This window comes from Rhinatrema bivittatum, chromosome 5, assembly GCF_901001135.1.
Source record: "Rhinatrema bivittatum chromosome 5, aRhiBiv1.1, whole genome shotgun sequence".
NCBI lineage: Eukaryota > Metazoa > Chordata > Amphibia > Gymnophiona > Rhinatrematidae > Rhinatrema > Rhinatrema bivittatum.
In genome coordinates this window covers 146189491-146198350 of record NC_042619.1, presented here as the reverse complement: position 1 = coordinate 146198350, position 8860 = coordinate 146189491, and the positions used below count along the sequence as shown (strand labels likewise).

At 42.6% G+C, this 8860-nt stretch overlaps 1 long non-coding RNA gene across 2 annotated transcripts in view; it reads left to right on the top strand.

Moving 5' to 3' along the window:
* The first annotated feature begins 3163 nt into the window (after nucleotides 1-3163).
* The window catches only part of LOC115092254, an 86474-nt gene continuing 80777 nt past the window's right edge, over nucleotides 3164-8860 (top strand). For both annotated transcript variants that reach the window (XR_003856962.1, XR_003856961.1), the window contains exon 1: nucleotides 3164-5595. This is a non-coding gene — a long non-coding RNA (uncharacterized LOC115092254). The remainder of the gene's footprint in view (nucleotides 5596-8860) is intronic.

Here is an 8860-nt window from a genome sequence, read left to right as displayed (position 1 = left end):
GAAAGTTTGCCCGTGAAATTTCGTCTCTCTCTTGCCCGTCCGAAGGAGGTGGAAAATCGGAGCTGCGCGCACAGGTGCTTTGTTGCGCTCCCTACCGCCAATCGCCAGCTGCTGGGGCTTGCCTGATGCTTGTCAAGCTGGCAATGCCCGAGCGTAATATAGAAATGATTTTCGCCCTGCGCCTTGCTTTACTTTTTGTAATAATTTTTCCCCCTTGTGCGAGAAGCATTTTTTTCTGTGGATTGGGTTGGTTTGGGACCGGGCGGCTAAGTTCACCACACTAACGCCAGGGTCAGGGTAGGCGGTAAATTTGCAGGTTAAAGACGTGGCAAAATAGCTGGTTAAAAAGGCGATAATCTGGGCGCACGTTACTGTATCGGAGGGAATAGCTAATCCGATCATTAACATATATACATGCCGCGGGCGGAAAGGGATACGCGTCGATTTCAAGAAGCGGTAAGGATGCGTAAAACCGGATACTGAATCGTGGGTTAGACATACGTGTCCAAATTGTGCGTACAAAGCGGGTTAGAAACAGGGTAACCTTGGCCACGCTTTACTGTATCGGCCTGTTAGATAGAAAAATATATTTGTTCTTCATTTGGCTGCAGTGCCAGCTAGCCCTGTTTTTTTTTAAGCACTTTTTTTTAGTTGATCTGTGCCAGGGAGAGAAGCTGCTAGCAGTGGCATTTTGTTGTTTAATTCACCCTCTGGGGTAGGTTGCAAGCACCATTTGGGTGTTGTGGGTGGGAGAGATATATTCCATTTCTAGCTAGTTTGCTAGAATTTCCATTGAAAAATATATCATCAATTTTCCTGCTCTGCCAACTGCATTTGTTTAATTGAACTCACAGTTTCTCTGTGCATTGGGCATCAGTGCCAGTGGGCACTGGGTAGTTTAGCAGACTCAAGTATATTATTTGGACAGTCTGTGCAGCCAAATCCCCAGTGGGCATCTTTTGTAATTACAAGCTCGGTGTGTGCACACATATTACATTAGTGCATATGAAGGCACTGTGTGCCAGTGGGCACTGGGTAGTTTAGTAGACTCAAGTATATTATTGGGACAGTCTGTGCAGCCAAATCCCCAGTGGGCCTCTTTTGTAGTTACAAGCTCGGTGTGTGCACATACATTACATTAGTGCATATCAAGGCACTGTGGCAGTGGGCACTGGGTAGTTTAGTAGACTCAAGTATATTATTGGGACTATCTGTGCAGCCAAATCCCCAGTGGGCCTCTTTTGTAGTTACAAGCTCGGTGTGTGCACATACATTACATACATTACATTAGTGCATATCAAGGCCCTCTGCCCGTGGGCAGCCAGTAGGCACTAGGCAGTGACATTAAATCCATAATGTCTGGGAAAGCTAGATGTGGTCGAGTGATTGGGACTGGCAGAGGAGGCACTTCAAAAGGCACTAGTGCCAGTCCCCCATTAAAGTTAAAAAGGGACCTGAAACAATCTAAACTCTTTGGAGGGGAAGGCAGTTCCATCCAGAAATAAATGGAATCTAAAGATGATGCATCACCACCACCTATTTCTGACCCTGTAGTTTTGGAGGTGAGGGAAGGGGAGGCTGAGTCATGCAAGACAAAATGGCAACACCCAAAAGCAGCAGTGGGACAGCAGTCTTGACTTAGCGTTGACAATGTAGCACAGGCACTGTTTGTTTCTGATTCCGATGAAGAATCATCTGTTGTGGGATTCTCATCAGAAACGGAAGCAGTAATAGCTGATGAAGTTTTAGGAGGATTAGTTAGTCCTGTCTTAGCCTCCACGTCAGTGCTGCAGGGCAGAGATGAAACTGATAGGGATGTGCAGAGGGACGGCATACATTGCATTCCGTATTCGTATTCGTCGGGGGACAGATACGTTGCATTGGGCAAGGGGGGCCCCCGATACATTCATGCATTCATTCTTATTTGTTTCCCATCTAAAATTGAATTAACTACAACCCCCACCTTCCTGACCCCCCCAAGACTTACCAAAACTCCCTGGTGGTCCAGCGGGGGGTCCGGGAGCCATCTCCTGCACTCATGTCGTCGACTGCCGGTATTCAAAATCGCGCTGATAGCCTTTGACCTTACTATGTCACAGGGGCTGCCGGTGCCATTGGTTGGCCCCTGTGACATAGTGAGGGCAAAAGCTATCGGTGCCATTTTGATTACTGGCACCTGACGGCCTGAGTGCAGGAGATCGCTTCTGGACCCCCGCTGGACCACCAGGAACTTTTGGCAAGTCTTGGGGGACAGCCATCCATTGCTCCTCCCATGTGACAGGGGCCAACCAATGGCACCGGTAAGCCCCTGTGACATAGTAAGGGCAAAGGCTATCGGTGCCATTTTGATTACCGACAGCCAACGGCCAGAGTGCAGGAGATCGCTCCCGGACCCCCACTGGACCACCAGGGACTCTTGACAAGTCTTGGGGAGGTCAGGAAGGTCCCCCAAGACTTGCCAACTGTCCCTGGTGGTCAGCGGGGGTCCGGGAGCGATCTCCTGCACTCGGGCCGTGGGCTGCCAGTATTCAAAATGGTGCCGATAGCCCCTGTGAAATAGCAAGGGAAAAGGCTATCGGTGCCTTTTTGATTACCGGTAGCCGACGGCCCGAGTGTAGGAGATTGCTCCCGGAACCCCGCTGACCACCAGCGAGTACACAACATTTTTGTTTGTGACCCTGACGTGACCCTGGCAGAGTGTTTCTTTCAATGGCTGGAACGAACCATCAAATGTAGGAAAGTGAGAAGTGGTTAGTTTTTCCAAGGACATGATATGAAATGATGGAGCCAAGTTTCAGCCTTGTAGGTACTCGGAAAGTGGGAGAATTATTGATGAGTGTGTGAGTCAGCGAGTCAGTGAGGGCTTTGGCGTTTATATATATAGATCACACTTTCAATTCTGTACAGTTCTGGAGACTACACCTTCAAAAGCATATAAATTAGATAGAATTGATTCAGACTGTGGCTACTAAAATGATTAGTGGTTTCCCATCTAAAACAGATAGGGACTGACTTAAAGATCTAATCACATATACCCTAGAGGAAAGGTGGGATAGCAGATATATGACAGAGACATTTAAATAGGAAATAGAGCACTTTCAAAGGAAAGGAGGCTCTTGAATGAGAAGATCAAGGGATGAGGGTCAATAGAGGTAGACTCAGGAGTAATCTATGGAAATATTTCTTAAAGAAAGTATGGTGAAGGCATGGGACAGCCTTTCAATGGAGGTGGTAGAGACAAGGACAGTATTTGAATTCAAGAAAGCATGCGATAAAAGGGAGCAATGGGGATTGTACAGCTGAGTAATTGGTTTGGATAAGCATAAAAGATAGGACATATGTTCTTTTCCTGCCATCACATTTTTTAAATATTTCTATCCAGTCTACACAGTTATTCTGTATGTACTGTTAAGAATATCTCCCAGCTGCCAGTGATAGAAGCTTGACTACTTGTAGGATATTGCTCCTTATCCAAATCAGTTTCCGTTGTCTTCCTCTTCTGTTCTCTATAATACTTAAATCAAAACATACTCCCCCTGCCAAAAACTGAGGCTTTTGCCCAAATATCCAATTGCCTAGATCCCCCATATCCTTGCTGGAAAGCTCCAGCCAGAATCAACCTGGATGTTTTCTGGGGATGCATTAACCAGTTGGCTTTAATCTAAATACCCATTGCCTGCTTTACTGCTAGGTCATGCTTCCATAAGCTGTCCCTTCTTTTCTCCTTAAAAAGACAACCAGAAAGAGAGAGATCAAAATGTGGCAAAAATAAATCAGAAGGTGTACTATAATTTAATTAGAATGTTGTATATGAATGGTAATTTCCTGCCCTGTTTTTTCCCTTAGTTTACTGCACCCCTTTGTTTTTTACTGAGATACTCTATAAAGGATCGCTATGCCCCAAAATTCTACTAAAATATATCATTTCAGCCAAATGCTTACCACTGACTATATTTGTTTTCAGCTAACATATATGCAATCATCTGATCTGAATCTCTTGGCCACCAAGCAATGCTGACTCCTTTAATTATCCCACTTAGCTTATTACCCAGCTACATAGATACTATTTTTAAGGAACTTAACTCTATCTATAAAAATGTTACCACCCATGGGTATCTTCAATCATCTCTATTACTAGTAGTATGTACTTCCTTTAAATCTAACAAGAAAATCCTGTGCATCTGCAGGAAGAATCTACATCAATGAACAGAAAATAATCTAAGTTGTAAAAAGGTTATTTTCAAAGGCATTTACTAGGATAAAATGGCCTGACTGAAAATTGTCCTTTTTAAATACTGAAAGGGGTTTCCTTATGGGTGGGAATAGGACATGCACACATACTATTCTCCCTGCCCCCTCCCTCTCTCCAATACACAACCCTCACAAACAGCAGATGCCAAACATTTTTACTCTAAGTTCACATTAGGGATGCGCAGAGCCAAGACATTTATTTTGGTGTGGGGTTTTTTTCATTATTTGGTGGGCTAATTCAGGTTTCAGTTCATTTAATGCTTATTTAAGTCTGGCTTGTTCAATGAACTAAAGTAAACATTAAACAAAACAAAACAAGAATGAATCAAAATGGGTCCTCCCCAGGACCCTTCACTCCCTCAAATAAGTTGGACCTGGGGCCTTCCCGGCTCAGCTGCAGCAAACCCATGTACTCCTGGTCACCACAAATAGGCTTAGCCTGGAACTTCCTCAGTTCCCTCTTACTTCTTCCGTGGGCATCTTCAGCAAAGAAAGGTGCAGGAGCGATCCCCAGTCACTCCTGCCCTCCAGCTTTCTTTAAAAATGGTGATGACCAATATGGATATGTGAAGCCCGAACCAATAGGTTTGAGCTTCATTTTCGGCCCACCGCAGGAAATTTTGTATTTCCCATGGTTCGGGCCTTTAAAATTCGGGGAGACCCAACTTTCATTTTAGTGCACACTAACGGGGTTAGTGCACACTAACTCCCCATTAGTGTGCACTAATTCCCATTAGTATGCGCTAACATTTTTTCGTTAGTGCGCACTACACCTGAAACAAATTTTTCCCGAAAATCGGGAAACATTTCTTCGGGTTTTGGGCTCCTTGAACCAGGATGAATGCACATCCCTAATGACAAACCCTGAGACCGGTACAATGATTTACATCAAACCAAATGGCACCAATCTCAGGGTTGTACCATTCTGTTGTATGGATGTATGTTGGTACAAATGTAAAGCAAACTGGCACCAGGATCAGGGCCTAACAGTGCTAATTTTAAAGTAAAGCCAGCAGGGCAGGTGCAACTGGGCATTGCTTTTGCCTTTTTTTTTTTGTTGAAGACCCCAGCAGAAGGGGTAATTGGAGGCTGCTGAGGTCCTTAGGTCCAGCTTATTTGTATGGGGCAGAGAGGCACGGAGTTGCCCTGACTAGGCTTGGCTCGGCCCAGAAAAGGAAGACCCACCTTATTGGCAGGTAGTGAGAAAATGGAGGGGCTCGGACAGGATCTAGGAAATGCCAGGACCTAAGGTAGTGGCATGGGGCCCAGAAATTGCCCTCTTCATGTTATTTTCTTTTATTTAGGATTTTGTGAAAGAACCAAATATACCGACACATTTTTCAGGTAAGTCTATTTTCTTTTCATTCCATTCAGATAAAAACCAAGATTTGAATATTTCTCATGTGTTAAAAAAACGTTATAACAAGATCTTGCAACAAAATAATCTTTCTAATACTAATATGTGCTCATTCTTTAAAAAAAGAAAAAGAACAATTACAGGAGAATATGTTATGCTTGTGATCTGGTTCTTACATGTTAGTTTCTTCCCCCATATCTCTGGATTTTGAGAGTTTCTGTTCTTATTTCCTCCTTTCTAAGCCCCTCTTCTAAGAGGTCTCCAGTCCTAGACCAGATCATCTCTATAATCATCACTAGAATCTTCATCAATGGAAGCCTGCAATCTCATTTACATTTTCTGCGTAGCCATGAAACTCATAAATCAGAACTGCTGGGAATCGGCCTTATCCTGCATCAATTGTTTTTGTTTGCATTGTTCCTCTTCTTGGTGGAATTTAACAAATGAATCAACTAGTTTCTCTTTGCTCCTTCTGCTTAATAGCATTACTCATTTCATCTGTCACTTTTAATATGTTCTACTTCAGAGTATGCTGTTTTAATTATCAAAACCATGAGATCTAATGAACACTTATTTGGAATGTCATTCCACTTATTAATGAAATCTTGTTTTTTCAATATATAAATGCAGTTCTGTCTACTCTGTGGATATTAAAGATTTTGTGGCAGTTTAACAAGAGAAAAAATGTAATCCAGCAACATGGCTAAATTGTTAAGAACATTAAATAATCAAGTTTGTTAATGTACCTGTGCAAAATAAGCCAGATAAAAAAATAAACCTTTGCCATATTATTTTAGACACACCCCTTAAGGGCATATTGCTAAAATACATTAATATCTCAATGCTAATTAATTGCTTGTTTTCCAGCTAACATTTGTTAGAAAGGTGTCAACACACTTTAATAGCAACATATGCACTAATGTTACCATTAACATAACAAAAATTCCAATACTACACAACAAAATTATAATGACTTGCCTGGCATGCGCCGGGGGGGGGGGGGCTTATTAATATTAAAATTGTTAGGAAGAAATCACTTTAGCACATGGTATAAATCTAGCTGCTGTCCCTGTGATCCTTCCTAACTCCCTCCCAAAGAGGAAAACAAGAACAGCTCCTCTTCTGTGATTCTGTCTCTGAACTGCCCAGATATTCAAAACTGAACTCCCTACTACTTTGATATTGCAGAGACTGTTTTATAAAATTTTTCGTGAACAGGGAAACCTGAAATGATTTACAAAGTAAATCCCATACATAGGCATTCCACTAATATATATATATATATATGTTATATGTTATATATATACTAGTGGAATGCCTATGTATGGGATTTATACATATATACTTATATATATATATATATATATATATATATATATATATATATATTTATACATATAGAAATTGTTAAATTTTGAACTTATGTACACTGTTCCAAGTTTCATAACCTTGTTCTATGTAATGCCTTTTGGCAATTTTCATGTTCTGTTTCAATGTAAACCGATGTGATCTTTATTTCATATAGGAACACCGGTATATAAAAATCTAAAAATAAATATATAAATATATATATATATATATATATATATATATACTAGTGAGGGCTTTGGAGTTTATATATTTAAAATGAACATGTTATTATTATAGAGTGAGGTTAGTGGTAATTAAAAAATGTGAAATGAATATGTGGAATGAATGTACTGTGAGTTGCCTGTCACGACGTAATGATTTCTTTGTATACAACGTTTGCTGTGCGACCCTTTGGCTGCAGTATGATGAGGCTATCAGCTGAGCTGACTCTAGAGCAGGCCACGTACAGTTGGCCATGTGAGAAGCAGTGGTGCCTCAAGTCAACACCAACGACCTCGAGAGTCTGGCCCTGAGATTTGTTAATAGTCATTGTAAAGCACACTCTGACCGGGAACTGCAGGCATTTAAATTGAAAGGGTACGTCTGATGGTATAAGGGGGATGCGAGGGATGAAAACTGTTTCCCCTCGTCCACAACCTGTGAAAATGATTGCTTCAATGACATTTCTGTGGAGAGACTTGACTTGAAATGTGGTGCCATTGCAGAGTTTTGGTGGCTATAGATTTCTTAGTAACATAATTGGTGCGCTGACCTTCAAAATGAGATTGTTCTGAGGAATGCCTGGAAGGTTGAGACTATGCAGGAACTCGACAGGGTAATGTACTGCGTCGTCGACTTCAACGACTGAGTCCACAGACTTATAAGTTTTTGTTTCTGAGGTGAACACCTGCAGTAGTATGCCATTGATAGAGTTTTTCGTGTCATTTGTAGAAGTTAAAATTGCCCTTTCTCTAAACCATGATGTGTCCTTCATGTGGAGGTTTTGATGATCCGGGTATACTTTTTGTGTAAGACTTTTCAAATCAGTGGCCAGGTGACATATATTTGCCGGCAGTTTCACTTTGCCATCTTGTTCATGGAGTGTACCATCTCCTATAGCCAAAAGAAGGTGTGAAAACTCTCTTGCCTTGATGTCGCCTGTCAGGTGCACCCTCATGTTCACACTCTAGGACAGGACTTTCACTGTGGGCCACAGTTAAGAGGACTTGAAAGAGGCTTTAACTTCATCGGCATGGGTCCCCCATGGAACAAATGGCAGAGTCTGCCTGAAGTCCCCGGCGAGCAGTACTGTCAACCCTCCCATGAGGCTGTAGTTGTTTCAGATGTCTGGGAACATCCTATGGAGAGCCTCACCACCGCCTCTGTGGACCATGGTGCACTCATCCCACTCTATGAGTTTGCACTGTCGGAGTACCTGCACCATGTTGCTCTGCTTGGAGATGTTGCACAGAGGTGTTTCAGTGTTGATGAGTTTGAGAGGAAGCTTGAAGGCAGAGTGTGCCATCTGTCATCTTCCAGAAGCATCGCTGCGATGCCAGAAGAAGCCACAGCAATGGCAATGTTTGAGTCTCTTCATATCCTGGCAAGCAACAGGTTGATGAGGAATGTTTTACCAGTACTTCCTAGAGCATCTAGGAAAAAGATTCGGCCACTTTGACAGGGAACGCTGATCTTGACTTCGTGATAGATGTTCCTCTGCTAGGTATTCAGCCTTGGCTCGTTGCCATTGACTGTCTTGGCCAGATCGCAGATGTTGTAAGCCAGCTCTCTGAAATAGGGTTAGCTGCAGCGTGTTCATGTTCATGTGATGGTGCAGGCAAGTCGTACTTGTAAAGGGGTTGACCTCCTATAGCCAGTACAGAATCCTGAAGGAAAGTGAGG